The sequence below is a fragment of the Panthera pardus genome, unplaced genomic scaffold (assembly GCF_024362965.1).
Source record: "Panthera pardus isolate Hobbes unplaced genomic scaffold, ASM2436296v1 HiC_scaffold_8, whole genome shotgun sequence".
Taxonomy (NCBI): domain Eukaryota; kingdom Metazoa; phylum Chordata; class Mammalia; order Carnivora; family Felidae; genus Panthera; species Panthera pardus.
In genome coordinates this window covers 131,947,946-131,970,310 of record NW_026527013.1, presented here as the reverse complement: position 1 = coordinate 131,970,310, position 22,365 = coordinate 131,947,946, and the positions used below count along the sequence as shown (strand labels likewise).

The following is a 22,365-nucleotide window of genomic DNA, read 5'->3' as shown; positions in this document are numbered from 1 at the left end:
CCTTCATTTGAAAAATCACAAAGCAAAGATCCAGACATGACAGCAAGATTATACCCCTCATTAGTAAATCTGGTAATTATTATTGAACTATTTCATATTTCTAGACATATAATAATCCTCCTTCCTCATACTCCACAAAAGGCATTTTTGTCACACCATCCCCCCCACCCCCTGCCCCATCTCTTTACATTTTCTTCACATCCATCGAAACCGATACGGCTCATTGATGGCAATACCTTTGGATGTCAGTACAGTATTAAAGATGGTTAACTGTCATGTCATGTCCACTGTAATACACAGGAGGAAAAAAAAAGTCTGATGACTTGTTTCTCTTGAAAGTCAATTAAAGTCTGCAAGATTTCTTCAATAGTGTAAAGAGGTTCATCACTGTTGATTGCAAGTGTTCATTATAGAAAAACTGATGGCAAGAGGTGCTAACACAAACCACGGTTTATGATGTTTTTCAGGGTTAATGATCTTCAGGGACTCCTAGGGGGCGAAACCCATAATCTCAGTAGCAGCTTGTCTTCACTACACTCCAGAAATAAAGGCTAACATGAGGCTGTGAGAAAAATACAACATTGATTTTTTTTAAGCTATGAGCAAAAACGAACTATATCAGGATCCTGCATCGGTGTAGATTTTTATTTTGGTTTAATAACCATAGGGCTGTAGTAACCATAGTCGTTTACCCAAAAGATGTATTGAAGTGGTTAATTGTAACAAATCATATAAAAGTTCAGTTGTTCGCCATCTCCCTCTCCCCCTTCTCCTTCTCCCTCTTCTCCTTCTGTGTCTCTTTCTCCTCCTTTTCCTTCTACTTTTTCCTCCCTCTGCCATCATCTATTACCACCCTCACAATGAAAACTTCCAAACTTCCCCACAGATACTCATCTCCTAAGCTCCAGATGTGTTGAATCAATTGCCTGTTGATAGCACCATATGAATTGTGAAAACGTACCACTTGCCCTCTTTTCTCCTTGGGCAGCTACTCCTCATGCCGCCTGGTTAACAGTTAGTAGTCCCTCAATCCAACCAGTTACTGAAGCCAAAAGACCCAAGTCACATGTGCTACCTCCTCTGTCTTCTCACAATTCAAGCAGCATTAGGTTTTGTTCACTGTTACTATTTCCTCTCCCATTCTCTTCTTCCATCTATCCCAGTGGTGTTGCCTCACTTCAAGAGTTCATCACTTCTCTCCTGGTCATTCTGGATAACTTTCTAATCACCTTCCGTACTTTCGGTTTCTTTTTGTTCTACGTCATCCTCCTCTCTGCTTTCTAGAACACGTCTGAAACACGTGTGAATTATACCAAGCTTCCCTTGATGGCCAGTGGAGTTGAATCTCAAGTTCTATAGTCCAATAGGACAAATATGGCTAACAAACACGAGGTATTTAATCATCTTCTTTGGAATGAATGAATGAATGTCATGTCCCAGACAGATGTATTTTAGATGTGAAATATTTTCTCTCAGAATATATATATATATATGTATATATATATATATACACACACATATATATATATATATATATACATATATATATATATAAATAAAGATATATTTTTAGCTGTGTATCATTTTCAGCAGATCTGTAAGTCTGTTTTGTACCCAATCATCTGGCTAAAATAGTTGTAACTGAAGATTTTCATTATTTTTTCATATGAAAGAACTTAGCAGATAGATATAAAAGTATGTTCAATCTGGCATTCCTATTCCCAACTGCATTATTTAATGGATCAACAAATATTTATATACTAAGCACTGTGGTAGGTATTCTGAGAATTAAAGATGTATAAGATTAGGTCCCTGCCCAGAACGTACCCTCTAGTGAGAACTAGAAGATATATAAGTGGATTATTTCAATAAAACATGAATTTCAATACAGCCTAAGATAGAGGTATATCCAGGATACAGTGAGACCAGGGAAAATATTTCTTGAGGCTACACTAACAAGTTATGCAGCCCTATGTTTTCGTGTGTTTGTGATGATAGCTTTAAAAAATAAATCTAAGAATACATCTTTTATTTTTTAAAGTTTTTATTTAAATTCCAGTTAGTTAACATACAGTGTAATATTCGTTTCAGGTGTACAATATAGTGATTCAACACTTCTATACATCACCTCGTGCTCATCACAAGGGCTCTCCTTAATCCTGATCACATGTTTAACTCATGCCTGCACCCATGTCCCCTCTGGTAACCATCAGTTTGTTCTCTATAGTTGAGAGTCTGTTTCTTGGTTTACCCTCCCCACCTCATCTTTTAACCAAATGTTTAAATTTTCCAAACAGCAGCCTCAGAAAACTTATAACCTTTGAGCAAAAGCACAAAGTTGTGGTAAAAACAGTTATACCAAGGACAATGGTGGGTTTAAGGACTGTGAGGAAGTATGAGACAGTTCCCTGAATTATCTCAAAAGTACAGAATGCACATTTATAAAAAGATTACTTCTAATTTGTCCTGATTTTACCACAGGAAAATACTTTCATAATAGGCAAGAACTGAAAAGAAAGTAAGAGAACATTTTAAAATGTTCTCAGTTTAGGGAGAGATTCGCATGTTTTTGTTTGTTTTGTTTTGTTCTTTTCCCTCAGCATCCTTTCTGGCTCTCAACTGAGGAAAGCAGTTATCCTGGCCCCATGGGGTCCCCTAGGGACAGTCATAGGATATTGCATTCTCCAATTTTTCCCCCATGTCAATCACCTTTTTCTGTCCCATCAAGGCATGCTGGTCCCCTGCTATCCCTCCCTTGTTAACACCACCCCGAGTTCAGTAAATATAGCAGTAGGCCATACTTTCTCAGTTACATATTACCTCCTCTCTAAGTTCTTTCCTCCCTCTTCTGCTTCTTTTTCATTTAACTTACAAAAATGTTTCTCACTAATTTTGTGCCTCTCTCTTTTTCTGTCTCCCATTCTTCCCAGAAAACACACACACATGCACACAATCATTGTTGCTATGTTTAAGAGCAGAGCTAGTAATGTAAGAAATGAAGAAACATGGAAATGAACATGAAAATAGGAAAAAAATTAAAAATTAGTCCTATTAGCTTTTAAAACCTTCAGGTCCCCAGATAAAGGAGCAGTGAAATACTCTTATACCCCTCTGTGAGTTAAATTGATACGATTCAATTGGAAAGCAATTTGGCAACTTGTGTTACAGCTTTTTAAATTAGTCCCTTAGCTAGACTGCAATCCAAAAGAAATTATCTAAAATGCAGATGGAAAAGCTTCATGCAAAAGCTGTTTATCATAGAATTATTTACAATAGTGCATATATGGAAGTGATTATAGTCAACAATATATAATATAGCCTAACCACTAAAATATTATTATAGGATGTTTTAATAACATATAAACTGCTTTTGTTATACGGTGGAAAAATAGTATATAAAAATGTATCAAAAAAAAAAAAACAAGACTAGGAAGAAATGTACCATTGTGATATCCCCCAAACTGGCCCATAATCATCTCTACTTCCTGGTAGCCGCATCCTTGTGCAGTCCCCTCCCACATTGTTCCAGGCTCCATCTATATGGCAGAGGTGATGGTATGTCACTTCTGAGCTTAGGTTATAAAAGATTGTGTGACTTCTGTCTAGGGTTTTGGATCTGTCTCTTAGATCACTCGCTCAGGCAAGCTGCCATATTCTGAGCAGCTCTGTGGAGAGGCCAACATGGTGAGGAAGTGCTGTCTCCGGGCAACAGCCGGGGAAGAACTAAGGACTGCCAACAACCATGTGAGTGAACTTGGAAACAAATCCTCTTTTTCCCAATTGAGTCTTCTTATGATGACTGCACCCTGGCCATCAGCTTGATTCCTACATCATGAGAGAATCTGAGCAACAACCACTCAGCAGACCAATTCTGGGTTTCTGACCTTCAGAAACTATGAACTAAAATATGTGTGTTAAATTAAAGCTGTTAAGTTTTTTTTTTCTTTTTTTGGCGGGGGGTGTAATTTGTTACACAGCAATGGATAACTGTAAAAACATGATAAAAAAGGTTATATTTAAGTAGCTTAATTTCAGGTGATATTTTTTTCCCTTTCCTCTTGTATTTTCAAATCCTCTGCAATAAAGGTTTATTGTAATTGGATAAAATTAAATAATTTATTAAACAACTATTTTAAATTCTGTATTTGAAAAGACAGTGCCCTAGAGTGCTTTTTAGAATTGCCGCAAATTTAGTACCACCTCCCCCACCGATCGACATCCTCTAATAAAACTGGATTTATTTCAAGCATAACTTAAATACAAAATTATATTTCAACTTTACTTTTTAAAATTTACCTAGAAAAGTGGTGTTCCACATTTTTTTAATACAAATAAACAACATAGACACATATGACATGTGCATTTCATGAACTAGCAGGGTATCTGAACACCATTTACAACATTGTTTCTGAGAAGAGCCGATTCCAAGTTTAGACAAATCACTTGCAAACATACTGTATTGTAACGCAGCATCTTCCTATATAGGCCATTCAAGAACTCATATAGGTAAAAGGCCTTTTCTTCCTTGATTATATATAACAGGAAAGCTTAAATGATTTTGTCTTAAGTGAAATAAGTGAAGTGAATAAAACAAACTGTGAACTGATAAAGTAAAACTAGATTCTCACTTTATATTTAATCATAAGAAACAACCATTGTCTCTTGAGGTTTTCCTAATTAGGTTATAGCACAGTTACAGTAGTTGAGTAGAGAAGGTCAAAGCAAGTTCCAAATTAGTTTAGCAAAAATTAGCAAGTCAATAAGTGTGTTTTTCTCAAATTACAGTAAACATGCTAAAACAAACAGATTGCCTAATCTGTTAATAATAATGCCTTCTGTCTTCATATTATAAAAACCCAAAACATTGATTTTATGCTGAGTTGATTAAAAAATTAAGTCATGAAAAACCATAGAAAACCATTTCTGGATCCTGATAATAGTTTTTGTATAATCAATTTTTATAATATCTAATTGCCTTGTGAATTTCAAGTTGGTAAAATAAAATAGATATATAAAATAATTTTCATAACATAAAATATATTGTGAGTATGTTAATTATTTAGATTTTTCAGGTTATATTTCTAAGTAACTGTGAACACCAAGTGCATTGTAGAGTTTACTTCAGGAAACTTATATAGAATATTATCATTGAGTTCATGATCATAAATAAATATGGTTCCTCTCATAAGAATATATTGTATGTACTAGACAGATAAATTTCTGCTAAAGTAAGATTTCATTTCCCTATCCAAAGATTCTCACATTTTCTGACTTATTTTTTGAAGTTAAAAAATCTTTTCATTACTTCTATGATCCTTTGTCCATAGTGTTGTTGATTCATCTTCTATAACAATCCTCTTTTCCACCTCCTCACTAAATTCTGTGAATCAGGATCAAAGACAAAGATGTCTGAACTGGTGAAAGAAATGTATGATATTTTAACCAATTGAAGAAAACTCATTGATACCTTCCATGGTTTTTTCAAATAACTAGGTCATTAAGGATCATAAATCATAAAGTATCTTTCCTAGAAAAAAAATTGAATATATGTTAAGCAAAAATCCATGTTCGTTAGTCCCTGATCCTATATGCAATCAAGTTCAGGTAATTTATTTTTAGATAAGAGATACGAAAACTCTATGTTGGGACATAATAATATTGGAGAAAAGACACTCTAAAATGAACCACTGAAGGCAATTTGACCTCTAAAATATGGTATTAAGATGAGCTCTACCTCGCAGATTTTAGCAGGAAAATGTGGTGAACAAATGTAAGACTTTCAAAGGAAAGGAAGTTCATACAGCTGTTTGACTGTGAAAATTAGATAACCTGCGGTCATAAAACATAGACCCTTTTACTTCCTGAATCCAACTCAGTTCAATTCCAACAAATATTTATTGGGCCCATGTAATTTGTCTGTCAATATTTAATATCATAGAATCATAATCTTTAGGTTAGATGTAGGCTTAGAGGACACCTAATCCAAGATTTGTCCTGAAGAATTTGGGTATGGATTTTTGTTATGAAAGTAGTATTTCTTGGAGTCTTTTCATCAAGAGTAGTCAGGAAATAGGGTCCAGAGGTGACTGGCTACCCAAGCTGTTTCCAAAAATTCTTGCATTTCAGAGTAAATGTCCTCAGTGCTTTTCTTGACTGAGTATTAAGCAGTTCACCTCTAGAAATTTGTAACTTAAACTGAAGCCAGACATACCTTGGAAGATGCCCTTTCTGCTTCCCCCTCCACTGCACCATCCTTTACACTGATTTTCTAAGGACAAGCCTTAGTTCTGCCATAATCAAGTTCATCAAGGATTCAATGCCTCAGAAAGATGCCTGCAATATCAAGAGCTAACTCAGCTGAAAGAGAAAACAGAGCTGAGCACACTTACCGGAACAGGCTTACCGGTCCGATCCTGTTCTACGGCAGAACCTCAGGAAGAGCTTCCTTGAGAATATCCTGGGCTGCGGAGGTGTTACCTTATTACCTTGTTCCTTCTAAAGCAGTGCATGCCTTTTCCTAGGGCAGGCCCTGGCAAGAGCAGATCATCTTCAGGTGAATATATAGGACAACTAGATACACTTGTTTCTCCACACATACCTTAGCCATTAAGCAGATGAAGTTTATGAGGCTTGCAAGAAGCATGCTTTTGTGTGGATATTTGGTGGAGCAGGCTCAATTAAAAATGTTTCAGGTGAATCCTGTCTTTACCATTCGTATAACAGAATAGGTGTCACTATTACTTTGCCAACTATGGACCGACATTTCTAAAATGCAAACTGAAAAAAAAAAAGCATGTGAGAAGAGACATGATTGACCATATTCATTCTTGAATATTGTTTTTTGGGTAATGATGATATAAACAAAAATAATTTGACTGTGAAAAATGGTTCACCTTAATTAGAGAGATGTGAGATTACCATATGATCACTATAAAAAATTACTGAAAAAAGTATTCATCAATTGATTTGATGTGGAAATTTTTCAAATCACACAAGGAAAGTATATTACTAATATATTTTTTCTTGTGTGTATTATGACATTTTCTATGGTAAAACAAATATATTTTCAGTTTTTAATTACTGATTCTGGTTTTGGTAGTTTTCTGATTTTCAAAAAGATAATAAACTTACGGGTGTTGAGTTTATTAATGCTTAAATGATAACACAGTTATTTTTGATAATATTTATATAAAGTAACCTGGTTACTTATTAGATTAGTCCTTTTTAGTCTAGGTTTAAATTGTTTTATTTATTTACAAAGTAAACATTCGAAAAGTACCCAGAAAAGGGAAGAGAGTTATTACTTGAAACAAGTTTAGTTTATATTGCTTTATAAAGTAATATATTACTAAAGTAATATAAACTAAACTGATAGCTTATTATGTAAAACAAAAATAAATTTGTAAATTGTACTTCATCAAAACTTTAAAAAAACTTTTTCTCTGTGAAATACCCTGTTAAAAAAGGATGAAAAATTCAAGCTATGGACTAGGAGGAAATCTTGGCAAGCCACATATGTGAAAAAAAGATCTGTGTCTGGAGCATATACTCTCAAAACTTAAGAATTAAAAAAAAAAAAGAAAGAAAACAATTCAATTAGAAAATTGGCAAAAGACATGAGACATGAATCAAAGAGGATACACAAATGGTAAATAAACACATGAAAAGATGTTTAACATCCCTAGTTACTACACACCTATTAGAACTGATAACATTTAAAAAAAAATCGTGGCAATGTCAAATCCTGGCAAGGATGTGGAGAAACGCTCTCTCATACATTGCTGGTGGGAATGTAAAATGGTATAGCCACTTTGGAAAAGAATGTGGCAGTTTCTTAAAAAAAAAAAAAAAATGAAACATACACTAATATAACCCAGCAATTGCAATACTGGGCATTTATCCCAGAGAAATGAAAATTTAGTTCCACCAAATACCTATCCAAGAACTTTCATAGAAGTTTTATTTGTAATATTCTAAAACTTGAAACAACCAAAATATCCATCAACAGCTGAGTGGTTCAACAAACTGTTTTGCATCCACACCATGGATTACACTGCTAAAAAGGAATGAATAATTGATACACAAAATACTTTGGTTGGATCAAGGGCATTAAGCTGAGTGCAAAACGTCAAACTCAAAGGTCACACAGTATATGACTCCATGTATATAACATTCCCAAAATAACCAAATTGTGGAGATAAGGAACAGAATAGCGGTTCCTAGGATTAGGACCCTGGGTGAGAGGAGTTGGTGTGACCAAGGGGGTAGCCTGAGAGATCATTGTTGTGATGGAATAGTTCTGGATCTTGATTGTTGTGCTGGATACACAAACATATACATGATAAAATGTCATGGAACTGTACAGACTCGTTGTACACAAGCCAATGTCCGTTTCCTTCTTTTAATGTTAAACTATGGTTTGTAATATGTAACCATTGTGGGGAACTGGATGAAGAGTACATAGAACCTCTCTGTGGCATTTTTTTTAGAGTTTATTTATTTTGAGAGAGAGAGAGCGAGCGAGCGAGCAGAGGAGGGGCAGAAGAAGGAAAGAGAGGGAGAAAGAGAAGCCCAAGCAGGCTCCACACTGTCAGCGCAGAGCCCAACGTGGGGCTCGAACTCACCACGAACCCATGAGATCATGACCGGAGCTAAAACCAAGAGTCTGACATTTAACCAACTGAGGTATATCTGTAGTATTTTTTAATATTCCTGTAGTCATATAATTCTTTTAAATTTAAAAGTTGAAAAAATATGTGCACCTGACATAGAAAGCCCAGACTTACAAGAAGAGATAATGGGTTGTCCTGGCACATACTGCAAAGGTCTATTTATGTCCCTGGATAGTTTTTAAGAAAAAAAATCCTCTTCTTTTTTTATTTAACATAGTTAAGCTTATTTCATAATGTCTAAGCAAATTACAGGTTAGATTGTCTTGTTCTAGGACTTCGTATGAATTGACTCACATACATGTGTCTTTTATGCCTGGCTTTTTTTTTGCTAGCATAATGATTTTAAGTGCATCCATGTTGTATGTATCAATAGTCCATTCTTTTCTGTTGTTGAATGGTATTCTACTGAACAGGTGTACTACTGTTTCTGACTCATTCACTTATCTATGACTTTTTGGGTTGCTTCCAATTTGGGGATGTTAGGGCTGTCTGAATTTTTCATTTTTCAAACAGTTGTGCATATGTTACATTATAAAAATCAAAACAAAAAACTGCCAGGAGCAACAATTGTAATAACAAACCCCAAAGCAAAAAGAGAACTCTTGCGTCATTCAGGAATTCTTTTGCTTTTAAGCAATAGCATATTCGAACAACAGTGGTTTAAAACATAAGAACATTTATTGTGCCTCAAGAAATCTGCAGATGCATGCTTGCAGGGTTGGTCCAGGAGCTTAAACATGCTATCTGTGACCCAGATTATTTTTATTTTTTGTCTATCACCGTTGGTGTAATTCTTCTCTTTGTATTTGCGACCTGATGCTTGCAAGATTTTCTGCAAAATTCCAGGTCTTATGTTCAAAGCAAGAAAAGGGGGTGGGGGTGGGGTGGGACAGTTTCAGAATGTTCTCTCCTCTGCCTTTTTATGAGAAAAAAAAAAGCTTTGCCGAAAGCTCCCCAGCAGACTTCCCCTCATGTCTCACTGCTCTGAACTATGCCACCACTAGCTCAAGAACAGCTGGGAAAGAGGCAAAATTTTAATGACTGGCTTCCCTGAAACAATCACATTTCATCACTTGGGGCTGAGTCCATTGCCAAGTGAGACAAATTAGGGTTCTGTTAGAAAAGAGATTAGAGGGAATGGCTGATATATTGGAAACGAAGAGTGTTTGCCACAATACCTTCCCTTGATCTTATTAATTTCTATTTCTTTCTCATTTGAGGTCTCTTTTAACTTCTATCCTCTCAAGAATTTTTGAAGAAGTGCACTTTCCAAAGGCACTGTTACCAGTATGGGCTATGTTACGAGCATATGACGAATTTTTATTCATTTGTTTGTTTTAAAAGAGACTGTAGATGAACAAAAGTCTACATTTTTGGCAAAATATAATTCATTTTTTTCCCTCTAATTTTGATGTCTTGTCCATATTGAAGAGATGCTCTAGAAATACAGATTCCATCCCAACTTTACCGTGTCCCAGGAATAAATGCTCCCAATCCTCAGTTCAACTTTTCCATACTTTTTAGACCATCCATTCTTGATATAACTCAAAATATTATATTTAATATATACCAGCTGTATAAGAGTAACCTTGAATTTAAGATATGATAGACTAAAGAGAAAAGCTTTTATCACTTCCTATGTACATTTTCATCAACTCATATGGTACACATCTGGGCCTTTGATAGCTACGTGTTAAAAAAAAAACCTGATAGACTCAAAATTAATTTTAAAGTCCTGTGTTTTTCTTGATTCTAGTCATTTTAAAAGATAAATATTGTTAACATAATCATAAAGCTACCTATGAAAGTAATTTGAAGATAGTGATATAGGCACATTCTTAGTATCTAAATGTTATAACGTTAAAAAAAATCTTATTGAAAGAGAAGACAGAAAGAAACTAACAACTATTGAACACTTAAGATATTCCAAGCAATAAGCTTGGTGCTTTTACAATACCTTTGATTTAGTCTTTCCCAAATATCTGTGAACTAGATCTTATTTGCCATTTCCAAATGAGAAAACTAAGGCTCAGGGAAGTTAAGTAATTTGTCTTAGGTCACATTAAAAAATAAATTCAGTTCTATGGATTTATTATCCAGGTTTTAAAAACTAATAAAGGGTGGGCAACCAACCAACCTAACATCTCAGAGAAGCCCATCAAGGCAAACATTGATAATAGCAGAGAACTCTTTATTTATGTTGGGCAAATGAAAAATAGAATTTAGGAAACCCAAGAAAAATAAAATTCAAATGTGAACTATGTCTCCTACCTTGTCATTTATTGCCATCATTAGTAAGAAGTTTCTAGTGATCTAGTCTCTACCAGTGTTCACTTTTATTCCACTGAAGGCACATGCCAGGTGGATTTAGAAAGGTTTAATTGAAGAATATTCGTTAAATAATCAGACAATTAATTAAAATGGGCAGGAAAAACACAGAGTACCAGGATAGCAATGTGAAAAAATCACGGAATTTTGAATCCAGTGAAAATGTAAAACAAATCTAAAACAAAAATGTCATATAATTTGGGCAGAGGAAGCACTTGAAGAAGAATCATCAAAAGATTTAACCCCAGTGAATTTTATGAGACACTGTCAGGCAAAAAGGAACTGTGATAAAAGAAGAGACAATAAGAGTAAGAAAAAGGGTGAAGGGGAGTGAGAGTATATGTTGAAAAAAAAAGAATAAAGGGACTGGGCTGTGTGTATAATAATGGAAAAATGAGACTTTTTCCTTACAGATGGTGATCAGTGGCCAGAGCCTTGAACACAAAGAAAAGAAGTGATGATGCAATTATAAAAAGAAAGTTACTGGATAGATGAGAAAGCCTGACTATGGTCCCAGTAACAGGAGGGCAAAGCCACCTGGGCAGAGGCCTGTGCCCCAGTATATAGCCCAGGAACAGGTCTGTGCCTTGCAAATTGAACAGCAAGTAACCTCTGGGCAGAAGTCAGTGTGTGTGTGTGTGTGTGTGTGTGTGTGTGTGGGTGTGTGTTTGCATTTTGGAGGATAACGGCATCTTAAGGCATAAAAGAAATAGGACACATTTTCCTGAAACCTTCATTTTATCATCTGGTAAAAAAAACTGAAATATAATTGCTAATCGTCCTATGCTTTAGGTTGTCAAATTTAGGTGAATTTTTAAAGATAAATTACTTTTCCGGGCTTTACTGATGTATGATTGGCATATAACATTATGTAAGTTTAAGGTGTTCAAAGAGTTGATTTGGTACACTTGTATATTGCAAAATGATAATCAACATAAGGTTATTTAAAATTTCCATCATCTCACATAATTATAATTTATTATTTGTGATGAGAACATTTAAAATTTACTCTCTTAGAAACTTTCAAATACATAATAGGATATTATTAACTATAGTTGCTGTGCTGTGTATTACATCCCTGTGACTTATTTATTTTATCTCTGGTGGTTTGTACCTTTTGACCTATTTTACCCATTTTCCCACCCTGGTAACCACCAATCTGTGCTCTGTATCTCTGATCATCCCTTGATTGATGCTTAGGATGTTTCCTTATCCTGGCTATTGTAAATAATGCTGCATTGAACAAGGCAGTGCATGTATCTTTTCAAGTTAGTGTGTCATTTCCTTTGGGTAAATATCCAAAAGTATAATTGCTGGGTCATATGGTAGTTCCATTTTGTCTACCATAAAGGTTGCTCTGGGTTACACTCCCACCAACAGTGCACAAACGTTCCTTTTTCTCCACATCCTTACCGATACTTGTTATTTCTTATGTTTTGGACATTTTCACAATATTAATTCTTCTGATCCACGAACACAGGACATCTTTCCATTTGTGTCTTCAATTTCTTTTATCAACATCTTATGGTTCTTAGCGTCCAGATCTTTCATCTCCTTGATTAAATTTATTTCTAAGTATTTTAATGCTAAGGTGAATGGAATTGCACAAAGTAATATGTGTGCTGTAGTAATGGAAAGGTTTGAGATCTGGGGAACAACATGCATCCATCCTTCCATCCATTTGTTCATCTGACACATACTTTTGTGACTGAAAACAAATATGATCTCACACATAAGATATTGATTTATATGATACATATTAAAACCCAAATAGGTTGGGAAGGAATCGCTATCATGTTCAAAATTTTCCTATAGCTCTGCATAGATGCAGAATGAAATCTAAAATCTTCTGCTCATCCCAAAAGGCCATTGTGTCTGCTGCTTCCACCTCTGGTCTCAGTTTGCCTTTTTCTAAACCTTGTCCTTTCTTTCTACCTCCACACCCAGATTTCACTCTTCAACATTACTGTCCTGCAGTTCCCAGAATTTGCCATGTGTATGGTGTATCCTTTGCCTAGATTGCACTCCCTCCTTGCTAACCTGGGGGCAGGTTTGATTACTCCTCCCAAGCCCCCACTGCACTTTGTTTATACTTATTAAGGAAAATATCTTCGTGTATTTTTCTGAATAGTTCTCATTAGATTCTAAGCTCCTTTAAAGCAAGGACCAATTCTTTTGTTTCTCTAGAGGCCACACAGATTGTGTATCGTATATGGACAGGACCTAATAAATATGTATTGAATAAATGCATTTTAATAAATGAATGAGGCCATTTAATACTGTATCGGGTTATAAACATAGTAGAAAATTTATTAAATGAAACCTATTGCAGAAGAAAAAAGGCCACAATTCATTGAAGACATGTGCTGAAAGAAAAGGATTTAGGTTAAGAAGAAAATTACATAAGGATTAATCATATGCCACATTTCGGTCCAGAATGTTTTAAAGAATGTTAAAAAATATTTAAAGCAGCAGAATTTTTCCTTCAAATCAAATCCCACTGAGGAGTGTAAACAAATGAGAAAAAACTATAAAAGTTTCTTCAAATGCATGTAGGCGAGGTAGTTTTAGGGTTCCAAGAGCTTTTTTCCTGGGGAAAGCAAATGAGAAATGCACTGTCAAAGGCACAAAATATTAAGATCTTACTTACATGGGACTTTTCAGTTTATAAATTGCTTTGACATTGTGTTTTCTGAGCCTCACAACAACATTGCTGAAGTTGGCAGGCAGAGGAGATACTATCCCAATTAACTAAATCAAAGCAGACTTAAGGGACTTGTCCAAGTCTTGCCAAGAATTGCGCTCACTGATGTTATATATATTGTAGCTACTCATCAAAACCAGATCCTAGGACTCCACATATAACTTATCTTCTGGCATAGAATTGCCATTTGAATGGACAAACATGCATGCACACATAAATGTCATAAATGTCATTATAACCCTGGAAAGCTCCCAATGAAGTCCCTCAAGCATAATTGTATATCCTCTGGGTTTCCAGCTCTTTTTTTCTTTGCTCTACCGGTACAGAGTATGCTCAGACAAAATTCTAGAAGAGCGACTGCTTCCTAGCCTTGTTGACTCCAGGCTACGCCATGAATCTTTATGCTGGTGGGTTTTTTTGTTTGTTTGGTTTGGTTTTTTTGGTAAGTTCTATACAGGCCAAATACCCCTATATAAATGCCTCAATGTGATCTTTTACTTAGGATTTTAAAGTCACCGATCTCACAATGTACCATGAAAATTTCATACATTTATCATAAATAATCACAAAAAATAAAGAATTCTGAGGAGGTAAAGCCAACTGTACAATTAGAGGGCACTGTTTCCAAGGCTACCTTCATTTCTAACACCAAATATATGATCAGTGTGTTCCCAATGTCGCTCTCAGTTTTTTTCAAAGTTTATTTATTTTTGAGAGAGAGAGAGTGCAAGTGGGGGAGGGACAGAGAGAGAGAGAGAGAGAAAGAAAGAAAGAAAGAAAGAAAGAAAGAGGGAGGGAGGGGGAGAGAGAGAGAATCCCAAGCAAGCTCTGCACAGTGTAGCGCCCCATATGGGGCTTGAACTCACGAACAACAAGATCATGACCTGAGCCCAAGTTGGACACTTAACTGACAGAGCCACCCGGGCACCCCTCAGTTTTGATAATTCACTAGAAGTACTAATGGAACTCACCAAAAACTGTTACACTCTTAGTTACAGTTTATCGTAGAAAAATAATATGGATTGAAAGTATTAAAATCAGTCAAAGGAAGAGACACATAGAGCAGAGTCCAGTAAGTTTCCAGATATGAAGCCCTCACTGTCCTCTCCCCATGGAATCAAGATATATTACTGTCCCAGCACTGATGTGTGACAATATACATGAAGCATTGTCAACCAGGAAAGCTTAGACAAGCTTTGGTGTTCAAAATCTTTATCGGGACTTCATTCTGTAGGTATGATTCATAGATTGTTTGATTGTTTTCCCATGTGCTAGACTTCGGTCTCGAGGCTAATTGATACTGTGTGATCCAAAGCCCCTACTCTCAGTTACGTTGCTGGCCTTTCTGGCATGGCCAGCCTGCACCCTAGGATGTTGTTTGTGCCCTAGACCACACATTAAGATCCAGTGTGGCCAGTCCCCACACTAAACAAGGACACTTCTATCACTTATGACATAGATTACTTCCTAGGAACTGAAGGCAAAGGCCCGACCTTCAGGCCATGCCAAATTCTTTACCACACAGGTCACAACCAGCATTTGGCCACAGCTGTCTTAAAACAAAACAATTATTTTTGTCTGGGCATCTACATTTAATATAGCAGACACAGCAATAGTATCATTATAAATATGCCTAACATTTGGAGGAGATGATGTGGGGGTAAGGATAAATTTTAAGAAAAAGTTAATCCATCTTATAAAGCCATTACATACATTTTCATATTTTTGTCCTTAGATTTACCACTATTTTTATCTTGTGATGAATTTGTGTAGAACAATTTAGGGTAGGAATTTGCTGATGGTTAGCTAAATGCAGTTCTCTCTCAGGCCAGTCATTTTCCACAAGTATTACATGCTGAGGAGGCTTTAACTAGTTTCCCAACACCCTTGACCATCAATATCAGGACTACAATCCTACCAACAGTGCCAGTGTCACAACATTTCACGGGACGGTAGTAGATATAAACTGAAAACACTGGTCAAGAGATATTAGCACAATACTGGACTACTACTCAGTCATTAACAATTAGTCCAGTCCATCATTATATATTGTATGACCAAAATGTCTCCCATCTCCCTGAGATGCCACTCAGGTTTGCAGGCTTCTATTCACTCTTACAAGATTCCGAAAGCAGAAGTGGCTTCACCCTTTCAGATATTTGGCATAATTAAATTAGGAGATGATATCATCTCTTGCTATGAGCCTTTTGAGGAAGCAATATAATATTGGATTTTCCTCATTGAATAATCCATTTGTTCATTCTCTTAGTGACTACTTTTCCTTTTGTACTAAATTCAAATCTAAATTTTTTCACCTTTGGGAAGGATGTTAAGTTCAGCCATGATGCCAGTCCAGATTGCAGAAGCAATACTGGCCATCTTAGTCCAACAAGTGCCTCCTGCTCAGCCTACTTCTTTTCATATAGAGTAAGGACAGAACTAATGGGCTATCTTGACCACTAGTCAACCCAGTTGACTGTCAACCCAGTTTTGTCTGATGGGATAAATGCAAAGTTCACCTCATCAAGCCCTAGAAATTCTGACATAAATTTTATTTTTTTAAAATTTTTTAAATGTTTATTTTTGAGACAGAGAGAGACAGAGCATGAACGGGGGTGGGGGGGGGGGGTGGGGTCGGAGAGAGAGGGAGACACAGAATCCGAAGCAGGCTCCAGGCTCTGAGCAGTCAGCACAGAGCCTGACGCGGGGCTCGAACTCACAGGCCGCGAGATCGTGACCTGAGCCGAAGTTGGATGCCCAACCACCTGAGCCACCCAGGCGCCCCCTGACATAAATTTTCAAAGGTATAGTTCCAGTTTCTTACTGAAGGATCATCGCTCTTTCCAGTGCCCACAGCGACAGCCCTGGTTTACTACTGCATCTGGTAGGAAAAAGGAAAGTCGAAGTACTTTGGGGGGAGAATAAGAAAAGTATCATCATCCCAATACCCTCCTCCTGTGGGAAGGATTATATAGTCCTGCTAGTGTCCTCCCCACCTCCTCTTCCTCATATCCTTTAGAAAGCTGAGGAATCTAATGGAGATCCTCTCTTAACCTTCCCTCCTACTGAGTGTGAGCACACACTTGTGAAGTTGTGTAAGCCTGCCCTTTAGGTCTTTACCTGCCCCCCATTTCAGAAAACAAATATTTCAGTTACCCTTTCTAATTTTCTATCAAACCATCACTTGAAGGATGACATTTCTTTGCCCGTTATTGGACACTTATGGGCCTTAAAGTGTGCTTCTAGGTCTGAAGAAATGTGACTCGGCCCAAAATGGTGCAGAATTTTCTGTTGGGTTCTTTCTATATTACCCTGAGGACTTGCATCTACCACCAGGTAAGCAAAGCCAGGTTCAGAATATGTGTCTGTTCCTGTCAAGGTCCATTTGTGGCCTCTGGGGACTATTGGCATTAGTCTGACTTGACACTGAAGTGTTGGGCCTTCTCTCTGGGGCATCTTCACCATCACCACCTGTGGTCTCTGTCTGTCTTGTTGTGAGACAGAACAGTTCTTATTGGCATTTTGTGCCTCAGGAGGTATTTAGATTCAGTCCATTTATGCACTGCTGAAAGTTCCCAAGTTCATTTTTATAAACCCAGGTAAGTAACTAGGTCAAGGGAGCACAGCAAGATATATGCTTTCTGGTTCCAATCACCTACCCATCTTGGAAGGGCATCTTCTGATTGGGCATCTCTGTACCCTACTTTAAGATATCTCTTACATTCCCATTATCAGAAAAAGTCTCATCCCGCCAGAGGAAAGAGCTGAAAATAGATCATCATTATTTGAGAGACTTGATACTCTCTGTGTCACACTTTTAAGGGTCCCCTAAGCAACAGCATCTGTATTCATATATTTTACTCACTATGGATTACGTAAAAATGTAGCAAGGTGGTTCTCAAACTTTATCAATATCCTGTGGAGAGATTCTGATTCAGTAGGTCTGCAGTGCAAACAGAATTTGCAAGTCTAAGTTCCTAGGGGATGCTACTGATGCTGGTCTGCAGACCACTCTTTGAGAGCCATAATAGCACATTGTTTTAAAAATCATCTGTTTATGTCTCTTTCTCTGCTGGAAGGTGAGATTTTCAATTGCAGGAACAGTTTTATTCATCAGTATGTTCCCATATCCTAACAGAACATCTAGGAAAAATATAAATATTTGTTGATTTAATGAATGGTAATGATGTTTCTTGCATTATGCTACTTATATTTATACTGCTTTTATTGGTAAAATCACCTGCATATTTGACGATGGTAATATGACTTTATTTTTCATACATGTAGAGTTAGCCTTTTATTATTAGTATACATATTAATAATAGAACATTATTTTATTATATTTTAATAATTTCAACATGATACATGGCTAATAGTCCTTGCAAAACATTTTTTGCTAAATCACTAGATATATGTGTGTGTGTGTGTGTGTGTGCATGTGCTTGGATGAGAAGAATGCTATTTTTCTTTTATTATATGTGAATTGGTGATATAAAATTATTACATGAAATATTTGGCAGCTGTATATACCTTGCAGGCAAAATTAATGAAAAAGAAAAATTTATAGAATCTAGGCTAATTTGAAAATGTGATGAAACATGTCTCCACAAATTAAAGTTTGGAGAATGGTGGAAAGTACAAAAATGCACTGATAGCCTTTCTGAAGATGCCCCCCTCCCTACCGCATTCTGTATTCTGCTCATTAATTGTTAAATTAATATTCATTTGGATTCTGGTTGGCCTCTTTAATGCCAGGTTCCCAAACTCAAGTGGAACTAAAGGCAAACTACCTTAATTTTGCCTCTTTTACATCACTCTTAAAGTTTCCAGACTAGCACTAGTAATTCTAAGAAATTAGCAAACCAACTTACCCTGGGCCATGATTTAGTCCAATCTCATTAGCTAAGTGAGTCCCAACTTCAGTGTCACCTGTCTTACTTCAAATATGTAATTAAGAGGGCCAATGAAGGCCAAACTGTGTTTGAAGGTAAAGCAGGACTCATGGATGCAATAATGAGAAACTGTGGCAACTAGGATTATTTAATCCTGCAAAACAGAACGTAAGTAAATAAAATTCAATTACAACTTAATTAAGCTAAAAATTCTATAAAAATCATAAAATATGGAGCAAAAGCTGATTAGTCTCTTCTTTGAAACAATTCAGTAACATGTTGAAAATAGTCAGTGGAGGACATTGATGGCCTATACATTTAACACCAATAAAAAGAGATACGTATGCGTCCATATAGCACAAAATCAAACTATGAAGTTCTTAACCACTGAACACTGAGTGTTAGATTCCACAGTTGGGTTTTTTAAATGGCTTTAAAACTTTAGGTTTAGTTTGAATTAAAAACTCACCACAGACTTAAAACTAAGACTTAAAGGGTATGTGGTAAGTTTTGTCAACTCAAAAGAACCAGTTATTACACTGAAGGTATTATGGCTTTTTGATAATTTTAATGGAGGTGGAAATGCCAGTCATTACTGATAGATAAAAGCAATGTGAAATGTGAAATGTCCTGTTTGTGTCCTATTTGAGGAGGTGTTTACCAAAAATGTCTAAACAAAAATCCCTGATATTACAAAGTATTTTTTTCATTCTTGCTGGGTCTCCAATATTTAGACCCAATTTCACCAGGTAATTACAACCTCAGAAAATGAAAACCATACCAGAATTGGGAAGGTGTTTTGCAATCTGGTCCTAGTCAAAACTGTGGACTAGGTACGGTTTTTCTACGGGGCTAGCCCACTTCCCTTTGGTGTCTAATACAGTCGTCTCATTCTGTTTCAGGGTTTCCCACTTCTGGAACAGGCTTCCAAATCCTGCAGGGACCAGATCTCTTACAGGTGATGATTTGCTAATCCTGTGAAGTAAACTGTGCTGATGTGTATAGTTCCTACCAATTGGAGAGGAGGGTGCTAGAGACTATGACTTCCTAATTCAGTTAGTGCAAATTGCAGTCTCTAAGGATTGTAGGAGCCCTTACGGGTAGCTTTCCACACAGTGCAAGAATCTCACCCAAGTACCTCTTCAGTGACGGTTCAGTAATGGGAAGTCCAGTACTTCACCAGGTGGGGCAGTTTTAGATGTTAGAAAGTTCTGTTTTATATTAAGCCAAAACCAGGAAGGAGCAGAGGTGTCAGAGGAAAGAACGTTAGCTTTGGGAAAGGTTCAAGGCCAAATTCCAGCTTCACCATTCTCTATCTGTGGGAATCTGAGTGTGTTTTTTAACTTCATGGAACTCGGCGCTCTGATAAAAAGGAATAAAAGAAAAAATATCAAAAGAATCATAATAATATTAAATATTTGTAAAACAGCATACAGTTCTGGGTACATAGTGAAGGTCCAATACATATGAATTTTGTCTTTTCTCTTATTATTCCTAGTCTAGTTCTTCCTATATGAAACATAAAATTGTTCTGTTCCTTTTATTTGGTGACAACTTTCCAAATTATCTAAACCTAGGTGCCATGCTTCTCTTTGCACAATTTTCTTTTATAATCCAAATATCAGCCTATCTTTGAGCCATTCCTTATAGGGCATCTTCTTCCAACCCTTCACTATCCTATTTCTTTTGTATAAGTGCATTCTACTTAACAAAAATCCATATAGAGTTAAGGTGCCTATAATTAAGGATGGTTCTGTAAAAAATGAGCTAAGTAAAATAATTTTCAAAGTGTTAATTTGTATTTCCACTCCCTACATCATCTCATCTTCTCACGCCCTTTGCTGGGCTCGGTAGCACCCTATCATTATCAGAAGTATCTTCTTCATTAGTTAGCTAGTTAATTAGTTCAACAAGTATATATGTGCTTATTATTTCTCTCTCTTGTTGAATGTAAGTCGCATGATGGCAGAGGTCTAGTCTGCCTCCCTCACCCTTTTGTAACTGGCACTTAGTACAGCCTCTGGCACACTGGAGATGCTACTGGATATTTGAAAGTAATGAATTCAAAAGGGCCATGAGAAATTATTGAGGCAGAGATGATGATGACTGTATACATGGAATTGCTAACTCATAATTCTTGCATAAAAATTTAATTGCTTAGAATTTTATATTTGTCTTCTTAATAAGAATTCACATACGATAGGAAAAGGAGAACATGGAAAGAAATGAACATATCTATCCTTGATTCCACTGATCAGGTCTTCCTTTTGTTTAGGCTACAGGGAGCTATTCTCTAGCCATAGAGATTCTCTTCACCCAGAGACAGAGGAATTCCCTCTGCACCCCCAGCAGTAACCCTTACCCACCATTGAGAGAATTCTCCTCCAACTGCCAACTTTGGTTGACAGATATAAGGGAAATTCCTGTGCCTTGCATGACACAGAAAAGCACAGTTGTGGCCACTTGTCCTTTGTGAAATGGAGACTGCAAAACAAAACAAAATAAAACCATTTGTAGAAAAGTACCTTATAATTCAAGGAGGTCACTGTTCAAGGTATTAAGGAGATAATTTAGTATACAACAAACAGTCTGTGAGATTTTAAAGTGTCAGTTAAAATAGTTTTGGTATTTGTTATTTTAAATGAGTGTCAAGTTTAAAATATTCCATCAACTTCAGTGAAAATGTCTAATTCAAATATCTTCAGTTGAATCTGGTTTTAATTGATTCATTTGTTATATATAGAAATAAAAGTTCCCAATAAAATATTGGTCATACATCAAAACAATTTGTATCATCAGAAAAACACAAAAGAAGTGGCTCTAAACTATTGATTAACGCATATATATTCTTGGGACGCCTGGGTGGCTCAGTCTGTTAAGAGTCCAGCTTTGGCTCGGGTCATGATCTCTTGGTTCAAGAGTCTGAGCCCAGCATTGGGCTCTGTGCTGACAGCTCAGAACCTGGAGCCTACTTTGGATTCTGTGTCTCCCTCCTCTCTCTCTGTTCCTTCCCTGCTCATGCTCTCTCTCTTTCTCAAAAATAAATAAAAAGCATTAAAAAAATTTTTAAAAAGTATATATATTCTTTGAAGGAATCATCTGATGATACCATGTTTTCCACTTTTGCAAATTAAATGTGTTTGGTGACCCATTGGATTAATGGAGAAAGCAAACAAAAGGTGAAATTTTAATTTAAAATATTAGATTAAAATTTTATATGCTAAGGAGTAGTCAACTCAGTGGTCAAACTGTCTCAGGGCTTTGGAGGAAATAGAATTGAGAAACTCAGGCCATCTCAGGGCAGATGGGGGAAGGCACACTCCGTGTAGGTGGTATAGCCCTGCTTTATGTAAGTGTGCTGACATCATTCCACTAAGGAATATAGACTTGGTCGTGCCAGATCTTCTGATTTTAAAGATGAGCTGGAAGTCTGTATTTTTACCTTAACCTCTTAACTTAATGTATGCATAATACAAATTATAATATGTATATATTATACATATATACATATGTGTATATATATATATATATATATATATATATATATATATATATATACATACTCTTAGGCCAACATTCTAGGAACCTATTTTATTTTATTTTATTCTTTTATTTAATTTTTATTTTAGAGAGAGAGAGAAAACACAAGTAGGGGAGAGAGGCAGAGGGTGAGAGAGAGAATCTCAAGCAGACTGGAGGCTGACGCAGGGCTTGATCCCACAACTCTGGGATCATGACCTGAGTCAAAATCAAGAGTCAGACACTCAAC

The 22,365-nt window shown here is 36.3% G+C and overlaps 2 long non-coding RNA genes across 5 annotated transcripts in view; one reads left to right on the top strand and one right to left on the bottom strand.

The window, feature by feature from the left end:
• Positions 1-22,365, top strand: part of LOC128775565 (uncharacterized) — a 32,037-nt gene that overhangs the window by 7,427 nt on the left and 2,245 nt on the right. The window contains exon 2 of the long non-coding RNA XR_008420352.1: positions 19,499-19,554. This is a non-coding gene — a long non-coding RNA (uncharacterized LOC128775565). The remainder of the gene's footprint in view (positions 1-19,498; positions 19,555-22,365) is intronic.
• LOC109248398 (uncharacterized) overlaps positions 16,334-22,365 on the bottom strand; it is a 30,711-nt gene continuing 24,679 nt past the window's right edge. For all 4 annotated transcript variants that reach the window (XR_002072034.2, XR_002072033.2, XR_002072032.2 and 1 more), the window contains 3 exons: positions 20,963-21,080; positions 18,576-18,750; positions 16,334-16,585 (listed from right to left, as the gene is read on the bottom strand). This is a non-coding gene — a long non-coding RNA (uncharacterized LOC109248398). The remainder of the gene's footprint in view (positions 16,586-18,575; positions 18,751-20,962; positions 21,081-22,365) is intronic.